The 12,443-nt window shown below is 37.1% G+C and overlaps 1 protein-coding gene across 2 annotated transcripts in view; it reads right to left on the bottom strand.

The window, feature by feature from the left end:
* The window catches only part of LOC119774644 (gastrula zinc finger protein XlCGF57.1-like), a 62,720-nt gene extending 54,955 nt beyond the window's left edge, over window positions 1-7,765 (bottom strand). The window contains exon 1 of one of the 2 annotated variants that reach the window (XM_038272273.1): window positions 7,703-7,765. The gene's annotated coding sequence lies outside the window, so the exon portion shown is untranslated. The remainder of the gene's footprint in view (window positions 1-7,702) is intronic. The other variant, XM_038272275.1, reaches the window with a different exon arrangement.
* Window positions 7,766-12,443: the final 4,678 nt, after the last annotated feature.

The following is a 12,443-nucleotide window of genomic DNA, read 5'->3' as shown; positions in this document are numbered from 1 at the left end:
TTCTTAAAATACATGGCAATGACATCCCAACACAAGCGACTAAAAAGTGGACTAACTATTGCACATATAAATATAAACAGTCTAAGAAACAAAACAAATGATATAGCTGAATTGTTAGAAGAACATAAGCTGAAGATACTTGCTATTTCTGAGACTCATTTAGACTCCTCCTTTGAAGATAGTGAATTACATATAAAGGGTTACAACATTTATAGAAACGATAGAAATAAATATGGTGGTGGAGTAGCTTTTTACATTCAAGATCATTTACCTGTAAAAATGTGTACTGACATGATGAAATATAATATTGAAATATTATGGTTACAAGTTTATTTTCCTCACAGAAAGCCTATACTAGTAGGCTGCTGTTACAGACCTCCAAGTTCTAACAATGAATATCTTGACACAATCTGTGAAATGTTAGCTAATATGAATGTGAGTCTGGATGTCTATTTACTTGGAGATTTTAACATTGACTGGTTTGCTCATAACTGTCCACTGAAGAATAAGATACAAATTGGAGCTAATGCAGGTGGATTTGATCAAATTATGAATAAGCCAACAAGAATATGTGTAAAACAAGATGGTACTAAAACAGCTACATGTATTGATCACATTTTTACAAACTCTCCAGAAACAGTTAACAAGATATCATCGGTCCCAATTGGAAGCAGTGACCATAATCTGATTATAGTAGAAAAAAACAATAAGGTAGATAGGCAAGGACCTACAATAATTTTTAAGAGATCATATGCATCTTTCAATCCTTATTCTTTTGTTGACAATGTGAGAGAAATATGTTGGTCTAAAGTGTTGACTGAAAGAAATCCTGAGCTTGCACTGTCAAAGTTTGATGATTTATTTCTACCTGTGATTGAGAAACATGCACCTTTGAGAAGGTTTACCGTCAGAACATCGAAAACACCCTGGCTGGACAAAGAAATGAAAGAAGCTATGAAAATGAGAGAACAAATGAAAAAAACTGCAATTATAACTGGGAATAAGGAAGACTGGTGCCTCTATAGGAAAACAAGAAACGCTGTGACCAAGCTAAATAAAAAGAAAAAAAAGAATTATTATGAAGATAGAGTAAAGAAGGCGGGGAATGATTGCAAAAAATGTGGAAGATAGTTAATGATTTGACAGGTAGGAAAAATAGAACGCATCCATTATTTCTTGAGACAAATGATGGCTTCATAACTGGATCTAGAGAAATTGCTAATTATTTAAATAATTATTTCATTAGTAAAATAGCAAAACTAAGAGAAAATATGCCTAACCTAAGTAATGAAATATCTCACTTATTAATAAGAAATGAAATAATGAAAGGGAAAAGGTCCAAGTTTAAATTAGAAATGGTTAACTTGCAGAGGGTAAAGGATTGCCTGAAAAAGTGCAAAGATAAACCACCGGGTGTTGATGAACTGGATGTCAGACTTCTCAAATTGGTTGCTGATGAAATCGCTCCTGTAATTACTCACATTATTAATTTAAGTTTTATGTCTTCAGTGTGTCCACAAGCCTGGAAAACAGCCAAAATAATCCCATTACAGAAAAATAAGAAACTGCCCTTTTCCAGCTCAAATAGTCGTCCGATAAGTCTACTACCTGTGTTAGGAAAAATAACAGAGACCATAGTATATGAACAAATTAATAATTATCTGTCGATTAATAACAATTTGTCACTCTCAACATGCTTATAGAAAGGCTCATTCTACAGCAACAGCACTAATTAGTATGTCTGATGACTGGCTTAGGAGTATTGAAATGAAAAATATGGTGGGAGTTGTGTTTCTAGATTTTTCAGCTGCTTTTGATTTAATTGACCACCATCTGCTATTAGAAAAACTTTCCTGCTATGGTTTTGAACAATCTGCACTTACTTGGTTTTACAGTTATTTAACTAACCGGTCACAAACGGTATATTTTAATGGTGCATTTTCTGAAAAACAAACTGTAACATGTGGTGTACCTCAAGGGAGCTGCCTGGGTCCTTTATTATTTTCAATATTTACTAATGACTTACCATACATACTCAAAAGAACTAAAATAATTATGTATGCAGATGATTCCACTATATATACATCAGCAAGAACAAATAATGAATTAGAAATTATTATGAATAACGAACTAGTGGGAGTGGATAAATGGGTGAAAGCAAATAAGCTGGTATTGAATACAGCAAAAACTAACAGCATGATTGTGAGGTCAAATTACAACGTAAACAGTAATCATATATTGAATATTAATATCAATAACGTCTCGATAAGGAATGTGCATGAGTCCAAGCTTCTGGGAGTGACGGTGGATAACACGTTATTATGGAGAAAACATATTAATAACATGATTGCAAAGATGGGTAGAGGAATCACAGTCATAAGAAGACATGCAACCTTTATGTCCCCACATATTCTTAAAATGATAATCCAATCATTGATTTTTTCTCATATGGATTACTGCCCAGTCGTCTGGTCAAATGCCCCTGGAGAGATGCTAAATAAACTACAACATGTACAAAATAGAGCTGCCCGAATAATATTGAAGTGTGATTTAAGGACAAATATCATAACAATGCATAAAAAATTAAACTGGTTGTTGGTTAAAGACAGACTTTCATACTCATTGACTGTTATGATTAGAAACATATCTGTATTAAAAACACCTTATATGTTATTTACAAACCTTACTTTTAGTTCAGAAAATCACGAATACAGGACTAGGCATGCGACTGAAGGAAACTTTAGTTTGCCTAAAGTAAAGTCAAATGCCCTAAAAAGAACTGTTATGTATAGAGGTATGAAAGCATGGAATTTACTGCCGAATTACATTAAACTGATAACTGATTTAAGGAAATTTAAAAAATCATTGAAAGAACATTTATTAAATATAGAGGTAAAACATGATTAGGACTGTCTTCTTCACTTGCTGTGCTTTGTAGTTTGTTTTGATTAGTTTGGATTGTTTCTGTTTATGTATATGGGTATATATGTATATGTATATATGTATCTGTATATGTGTGTATGTATATATGTATATGTATAGATTATGGGAGATGTTGTTTTAATGTCCACATAATTTTATTTCATTTGTAATTTTTTTTTATTTCATGTTTTGTTGTTGGACCCCAGGAAGAATAGCTGTAGCTTGCTACAGCTAATGGGGATCCTAAATAAACTAAACTAAACTAAACATGGAGGGACATAATAAATGACCTGCAGAGAGCTGGGAACAAAGTAACAAATGCTACCGTATGTAAGACACTACACCAAAAGGGACTCAAATCCTGCAGTGCCAGACATGTCCCCCTGCTCAAGTCAGTACATGTCCGGGTCCGCCTGAAATTTGCCAGAGAGCATATGGATGATCCAGAAGAGTATTGGGAGAAAATCATGCTGTCAGATGAAACCAAAATAAAACTTTTTGGTAAAAACCCAACTTGTCGTGTTTGGAGGAACAGGAATGCAGAGTTGCATCCCAAAGATGGCAGGAAAACTGATCTATGTTGAGGGAAGAATAAATGAGGCCCATGTATCGTGAGATTTTAAGCCAAAACCTCCTCCCATCAGTGAGAGCCTTGAATATAGAATGTGGCTGGATCTTGTAGCATCACAATGATCCCAAACACACTGCCGGGTCAACGAAGGAGTGGCTCTGTAAAAAGCATTTAAAGGACCTTGAGTGGCCTAGCCAGTCTCCAGACCTCTATCCCATAGAAAATCTTTGGAGGGAGTTGAAAGTCCGTCTTGCCAAGCCACAGCCCCCCTAAATCACTGCTCCAGAGGAGATCTGCATGGAGGAATGAGCCAAAATACCAGCTACAGCATGTGCAAATCTGGTGGAGACTTACAGGAAACGTTTGACCTCTGTCATTGCCAACAAAGTTAATGTTACAAAGTATTGAGTTGAATTTTAGTTATTTACCATAATAACTATATATACGAATAAATTATTTAAAAATCCTACAATCGATTCCATGGATTTCTTTTCCACATCTCGTCTCTCATAGAAACAGAAACCTGAAAGATTTCCTTGTCCAAGCTGAGGTAAAATCTTTGAAGAGACCTAAAGTCAAAGGTAACAATGGGTTCTTCAAGCAGTTGCACTAAGTACAAATCAGATTAAATATAACCATTTTTAAATCAGACAGATCAGGACACCCTAAATACACAAAAAACTGTATTTATTTAATCACATGCAAAGTCTGTTAAATCAATTATGTGGGTATGAAAAGTAACATTCTCCCTACCTGTTTCACCCAACATAGATACATTATAAAACAAAAAGAAACACATGCTGGTATGCAGTCTCTGCCCTGGTGCTTAAATGCAACCCAGCCTGGTCTGCAGCCCATAGGAGAAGGGCTGAAAGGCTGTGGATCCACAGGTTAGACACACTGATCCCCAGAGGCCTGAATGAGAGGTAGGATCCACCTGGGTTACTCCTGCAATGGTGTGACCTTGCAACGGGGCAGGAAGGGGGAGGAGGATTCAGTCTCCTGGATCCCTGACCCTAACCCAAGCCGTTTTCGCCTCACATAGTGTACCTATTATGAAAATTTCAGACCTCTCTCATTATTCTAAGTAGGAGAAATTGCGAAATCAGAGGCTGACTAAATACTTTTTGGCCCCAACGTACATACTTATAAACAGACTGGAATTACATCACCCAGCATGCACTTCAGCTCTGACATTACAACCACAGGTTTGGACCTCCACTTTTATCTTAAAAGCTTTAGATTATGTCTTAACAAAACATGTTTTTCTTTTGTGTTCCCAGTACACAAACCCAATCTTAGTTTTCCATAATTTCTTTATGGATTGTTTTACTGCAATCTGAAGTTTTAAAACATCATGTTAGACAACCATCTAACCTAATTTCCACTGAGACAACTAATTTTAATATCTCTCAACCTCATTCAATAACAACATAAGCATCTGTACATCCATTTCCATCGTAACATACAAGTGTCTCAACATGATCATTTGATAAATGCTGTTTGACTGTTGTCAAGTACTGGACACCTTAAGCTATCATGTGATGTGACCAGGGTTGTCACGATACTAAACTTTTCAACTCGATACCGATACTAAGGAAAATATTCAATACCCGATACCATTTTCGATACCACAAGGATAAAAACAAAGACTCCAAAAGTCTACAGAAATATTTTCATTGATAAATAAAATACAATAAATAAATACAATAACGGTTGTATGCTGTGCATAATATTAAGCAAGCTTAATAAAAAACTTATAAAATTCAAATTAAGTGTTCCTTTCTTGGCTATGCTTTGCACACATAACAATGACACTAGCCAAACCAGTTAAGAAACAAAAATAATTCTCAGCAGCTGCACCTCTTACAAAAAAAAAGTCTGAAACTGAAAAGAGCACAGAATTATTCAATCACACAGTGTTCTGAAAGTGCATTGTCCTCTATTCTGCACTTTAGAGGAATGACTGCTTAGGTGTCACTGGTGACGGCACTGTATCAGTACTTTTAAAAACGAGTATTGTATCCGGATACAACATTTCAGTATCGATACTTTTTTGAGTTTCGATACTTTTGACAACCCTAGATGCGACCTCCTCAAAACTTGAAAAACTAACTTTCAAATGTCGATAATCAATTTAATAGTGCAATATTATTAGAAATAACTAGCCTGGTTTCTGAAGTTAGATATTAGGTTATATATTTGACTGATAATAATTATTTGGAGTGACACAGGATCATGTAGGGCGACCATTACTGAGTGTGTTACATGATGAATACGATTTCCTGTAGTTGTATTTTTTTATACATTAAAGTTACTTAACATTGTTTAAGCTGAACTGTTTATTTAAACTATTTTTTATAAAAATTCTGTCATTTATCATTACTATTGAGAAATAAACATTTGTCTTTGATTATAGTAAAATAATTAAAATTTTAAAAGCTGCCTGGCCGAGGAGAAGGACGGAAGTTATCACTGGATAACAAAATGGATAATCTCTGACTTGAACTCTCCTCAAGAAAAAAATTTTGTAACTGCTGCGCCGTCATCCTGACTGAATCGATACTAGACAATGATATTAGATATGCTATACAGTGTGGAAAGACACAATGAACTAAGCGGTAAGACCCTGGGTGGTGGGCTCTGTGTTTACATCAACAAAAGCTGGTTTAAAAATGCTAAATCGATCGCTAGCTTCTGCTATCCAGACATCAAGTTTCTGACTTTTAACTGCAGACCAATCTATCTGCCCAGAGAGTTCATGTGGTTACCATCACTGCTGTTTACATGACCCCCAGTGCTAATACTAGAAGAGGCCATGAAGACTCTATACCATGCTATCTCTGAGCTTCAATCTGCACACAGTGTTTTTATCATTGCTGGGGATTTTAACCAGGCTAATTTGAAGACTGTGCTCCCTCATTTCTACCAACGTGAAATTTGCAATTCAGAGTGAAAACATTTTAGACCTGGTTTACTTTAACATCAAAGATGCATTCAGAACAGCAACCCGCCCCCACCGCGGGTCATCAGATCATCTTTCGGTCATGCAAATTCCTGCATGCAGGCCCCAGCTAATTTCGGCTAAACCAATAGTTAAAGAGGTCAGAGTGTGGTCTGAGGGCACCATGGAGAAACTCCAGGATTGTTGTGAAAACTCTACATCATGACATAGACTCTGCATCACACTGACAACACCAAACCAAAATACTGCAGATTTGCACCACATATATTAATGCTCTGAACTTCCATATCAATGCGTTTTTTGCACCATGTTTTTTTTCTCTCTCACATTGTTTATATTTCATCACTGCTGCACTTTAAGAAATCGAAATGTCATGAGAGCTCTACAAAACGAAAATCCGTTTTGTACACACACTGTATATAAAATGACAAAAGGTGTCTAAATCTAAGTCTGAGTAATATATTACCAGGGAAAGAGAAAGGTAGAAACTCTGGGTATCATGTTGTCTTATTTGTATTTCAAATCATCATGTTTGTAGGGTTAGGGGTGACCTTTTCTTTTATAGTGTGAACTTAATGGCATCCAGGTCATGTGATCAATGGACTCAAAATCAATTTGGATCATAGTTCTACATTGGCTTTAAAAGCTATGCCTTTTATTTTTGCCTTTCAGGTCTCTTACTATTTTTTAAATAATATTTATGTGTAAAATTGGGATTTTTATTCAAAAGTTTCCAGGGTTTGTGATGGATTGACTAAAATTCTAAGTGTTATCATGGTACTCTGTTGGTTTCATGGGATGCACCTTTTAGTTTTGAATAATACTGTGAATGATAGTAAGTGACAGTAATGTTCCTGTAATGTTAAGGTGATTTCTGTGTCACCAGTTTATCTGCTTCTGATCAGCAGTAATGTTCCCAACATGAGATCCAGCAGCTGCTGATGCTGCTTTGGGATCATTAGTGATTCGAACACATTCTTCCTCAGTGGACACAGAAATATATCAGTCAACTTGGATTTCTGACAATATTTTGTAAACTGGTTCCTTTTATTGGAAACATTTTTAGACAGGCATCGGTGCAGCCACCTGTCTATAGCAAACATCAGCTGCAACAACCAGCTAATATATCACACTCACAGCTTTAGCTTAGCATGTTGATCTCCTCTAAGCAGTTTTCCAATCAGATGAGGCTAAAATCCACAGTGTGCATCATCAGGGAATCGTTTCTATCAGGTGTTTCCTACCTATCTGATGTAAGATGATCTGGGGGATCCTGGTGAAATCCAGCAGTAGATGTTGATCGTCCATCTTTTCCTCCGAATTGACCAAACTCCCTTTAAACTCCGTGAATGTTTCTTCAGCAGGAGTTAACTGCTCGGTGATAAACTCTCCTTGAAGCTGGACTGAAGACATTCTCACTGCAAACACTCCCAGATTATCAGCCTCTCTATAAAGACTCCACACACAAGCTAAGCCAATGCTGCTAATGCTACCCGATCCCTGCCAGCAGCTCATTGCGCATGCGCAGCTACATCTACATCCGGGTCACCATCGATTTTAAGTTGAAATGAAAGGGTCTGGATCAGAGGCGTGCACAGACATTTTGGGGGGCAGGTGCTCAGGAGGGGGGGGTCACTTTTTAGCGCACGTGTAACACTTAATTATAAAAAAAAAAATAAACGCATGTTGAATGAAATTTGACTTTTATTTGTAACATTCTCTAAACGTGTTTTCAATGGAAAAAAGTCACATCACCAACAGAACAGACTAAAGCATACTTCTTTCATCTGGCTCATCTCCCTGTTTTCCCTCATCCATCTGCTCTCCCTCATCCATCTGCTCTCCCTCATCCTGGTCTTTTTCTGTCTCTGTGTCTTCCCTGAACTCTTCCTCATCTCCTGTCCTGGTAGATGTTGATGGTATAGAGCTTCCCTGCTGTGACTGGCTGCAATATATTAATAATAACCATCATGACAATAATAATGATAATAATAATAATAATAATAATAATAATAATAATAATAATAATAATAATAATAATAATAATAATAGTAATAATAATAATAATAATAATAATAATAATAATAATAATAATAATAATAGCTTTAACAAATATGCCACATTAGTTTAAATAATGGGCTATTAGGGCAACATGACTGGAAGTCTTGTCACGTGGATATGACTTATGGTAGCCTACAAAATAATAGCTATTTTAATACCTGCTGCACAAACCACTTAAAAATAAAATGTGAACAGCTTTTAAGATTTTTCAATATGATTAACCCTCCTTTCTTGGTATTGTGCTGCAATTACTAAATCAATATACAATTAAGACAATAAAGAGACCAAAATGTGTTAATTTATGTTGCCTAACAAAACCTATACAACAGAAAACGTTTGTCTTAACACATAGATTTGTACAGAAGAGGATTAGGGCCACTGAAAAAAAAAAAGTTAACTGATTTTTAAATTTTATTTCAGTTTAACATGGGGAAAAAAATCAGAATTCTGACTTTTTTATTGTCCGGCAAAAAGTCAGAATTCTCAGCAAAAAGTCAGAATTATGAGAAAAAAGTTAGAATTATGAGATTAAAGTCAGCATTCTGACTTTTTTCCCATACTAAACTGAAATAAAATTTAAAAATCAGTTAACTTTTTTTTTTTTTTCCAGGGGCCCTAATCCTCTTCCGTATTTGCAATTGCAAACTCTACCAAAATTATTTGTAGCCTATGTGGTCGTCCTCACGTTATCTGTCATTGACTTGGGCTACAGTGTAAAACTTTCAGAATCAGAATCAGATTTATTGCCATTGTTAGTGAAGGAGTTCACAAACTAGGATTTTTTTATGGTACAATCGTGCAACATGAAACATAATATGGAATAGGTAAATAAAATTATAAAAATATCTAAAAACTGTGGGTATACGTCATGCAATAAAATAGACTAATGTATACACTTAAGATAAAAAATATGGATACAAAATATAAAAAGTAAAATAGCATCTTACAAGGAGACAACTAGTTTATCTGGTGACCAGTCGGCAAAATGCGTGTTTGGTGCTGCTGAATGAGACATTTTAATGCACAACAAAATGATTCTGCTTGATCTGTATATTACCTGGCTAATGGGGCACGGGAGAAGCAGCCTGTCAGCCACCGTTCCTGCTATCTGAAAACTGCTATGATGCTGCGCATCTGGCATGCCCTGCGGGTGACCGAGCGAGTTCACGTGACAAAGGAAGAGAGAGAGGCTGGTCGTTTGTGTGCAAGTAGGTCGGTCATTTCGGGGCATTGTTTCAGTCGTTTTTAATGGCTCAGGTTTTCAAAAGATCATTTCAAAACCGACCTCAGTAAAATCTTAATAATATTAATAATAATAAAAAAAACTAGAAAATTTCTAAAGAAATTTTGAGGGGGGCCACCTACTGCCCGTCTGGGTAACTGTGCCAATACGGCCCTGGCAAGTGACATTGGGGCTCCCCAGACCAACTGCTTACGCCTTTGAGGGCTGCTGAGGGAAGGAAAGAGGGCTAATTCATGGGCAAAGAGAGCTGTGTGCCACTTGTGCTGAAATCTGGGAAATAGACGTGCACAGCATATGATGCACAAGGGTAATATGGGTTGTCCATATTGAACCGCAGTGGGTAAAGTGCAGTTGGCGGGCGCTGCCCGCATGCTAGGTGCCCTTGCAGCGATGAAAAAAATCACCAATGGCGGGCTCCGCCCGCCTGCTAAGAGCCATTGCAGTGATGAAATCACCATTGGCGGGCTTCGCCCGCCTTCTAAGAGCCATTGCAGTGATGAAATCACCAATGGCGGGCTCCGCCCGCATGCTCAGAGCCATTGCAGTGATGAAATTAAAAATGGCTATGAGCAATATGCCAGAATGTATGAGTGTGTATAAGGAAGAGGCTTTTATTCTGTAGAGTCCCTGTAGTCTTATTTTGAAAGTCTATCATGGATGTGCATCAAAAGATGGGTCATGCCCAGCAGTGATATAGAATCCATTTCCAAATGTTAAATCACTGGTTTTCCATGTTATTAGGTGAATAGCTGCTGTATTACAGAGTAAATGGGAGACTTTTATTGTGAAATTTGCTCTGGGGTGTGTTTTTGAAAAGGTCACTAGAGTCTAATAAAAACAACCTGAAAGAGTTTGGGTCATAATGTTGAGCCATTTGCATCAATTATTGCATTAGTATAATCTAGAGGCTTTTATTTTGTAGGGTCCCTGGAGTCTTATTTTGAAAGTCCAACAGAGTTGTGTTTAGAGAAAATGTTCAGACCCAGCAATGATAGTTGATGACTTTCCAATCGTTAAATCACTCTTTTTTCCATGTTATTAGGGCAGTAGATGAAGATGAAATGGGAGGCTTTTATTTTGAAATTTGCCATAGGGTGTGTTTTAAACAGTCTCCTAGAGTCTATTCTCTAAAATGGGGTTGAGTTTGGGTCATAATGTTGAGCCATATAGGGCAATAAATATATGTAAAAAATATAGAGGCTTTTATTTTGTAGGGTCCCTGGAGTCTTATTTTGAAAGTCTATCAGTGTTGAGTGGCAAGGGAAGTGTCATGGACAGCAGTCATATAGTATCCATTTCCCAATGTTAAATCAGTGCTTTCACCCTCCATTAGATTAATATGTGCTGTTTAAAACAGCAGAGGTAAAATCTGTTTGAAGCACGGTTACCTTGACAACGCTTAACGAGCCTGTCAGTGACAGAGAGAAAAGCGCAGCACTATCGTTCCTTAGCTCTCAGGCTTTTTTGAATGGGAGGAACAGCTCCGAACAAACGACTGCTGAGCAAAAACCGTATGAGTTATTCAAAAGATTTCTTCACCGTGAGCATCAGCAATCCTTCGACTCCAACTATGCCAACTTTGGTGTATGTGTGTCATTCAGAAAAATATTTATGTCGAGTTGAAAACACATAATGTCATTCGTTTTTCTCCCCACTGCTGCTCCAAAACCAATGAAAAACGGCTCTGATTTTGATCGACTTTAGGTCGGTCTGGAGGGTTTTTAAGGAAAAGTATTAATCCTACCGTAATTCCGAAGACATTGTGTGAGTCCAGAGGTTTCAGCCTACAAACTGACCAAAAATGGTGACTGTAGCTCCAAATATGTGGCCGTGAGGCAAGAACAAAATGTTTTATCTTAAAAAAAATGGCTGCCTCACACTAAGAGTTCAGCAGCTGCACTGTAGCAGGCTGCTGCAGAAGCTAACTGTCAGCTAGCTTCCAGGTGCTTACCCTCCAAACAAACGACTGCTGAGCAAAAACCATAAAAGGTATCTGAAAAATTCTTTCAGTGAAAGCAACATCTATCCTTTGTCTCAGACTGGGGTAACTTTCATGTCTGTAGGTCTTTCACAACCCAAAACGAAGCACAAACAAAATGGCTGATCCCACCTGCTCCTCCCTTTGTTTTAACTGCAGGACCTCACTCTCACTCACCTTTAAGCTGCTAAAGCACCCCTCCGAACAAACGACTGCTGAGTAAAAACCATAAATGATATCTGAAAAATTCTTTTTATCTAAGCGACAGCTATATCTTGTCTTCAATTGGAGTAACTTTCATGGCTGTAGGTCATCTACAACCTGAATGGGAAGAGAAAGAAAAAGAAAAAACGTTTCATCACAGCTGAGCTTCTAATTGAGCTAGCTGCAGCAGGTCAGTCACCCAGCTTTCTGGTGCTTAAAATGTCCTCCGAACAAACGACTGCTGAGCAAAAACCGTATGAGTTATTCAGAAAATTTCTTCACCGTGAGCGTCAGCAATCCTTCAACTCCAACTATGCCAACTTTGGTGTATGTGTGTCTTTCAGAACAATATTTATGACGAGTTTAAAACACATACTGTCAATCGTTTTTCTCCCCTCTTCTGCTCCAAAACCAATGAAAAACGGCTCTGATTTTGATCAACTTTAGGTCGGTCTGGAGGGTTTTTAAGGAAAAGTATTAATCCTACCGTAATTCCGAA

This window comes from Cyprinodon tularosa, unplaced genomic scaffold, assembly GCF_016077235.1.
Source record: "Cyprinodon tularosa strain WSP-4 unplaced genomic scaffold, ASM1607723v1 ctg820, whole genome shotgun sequence".
In the NCBI taxonomy this organism is placed as follows: Eukaryota; Metazoa; Chordata; class Actinopteri; order Cyprinodontiformes; family Cyprinodontidae; genus Cyprinodon; species Cyprinodon tularosa.
The sequence above is the reverse complement of the archived record's forward strand: the minus strand, read 5'-3'. Positions and strand labels throughout refer to the sequence as shown.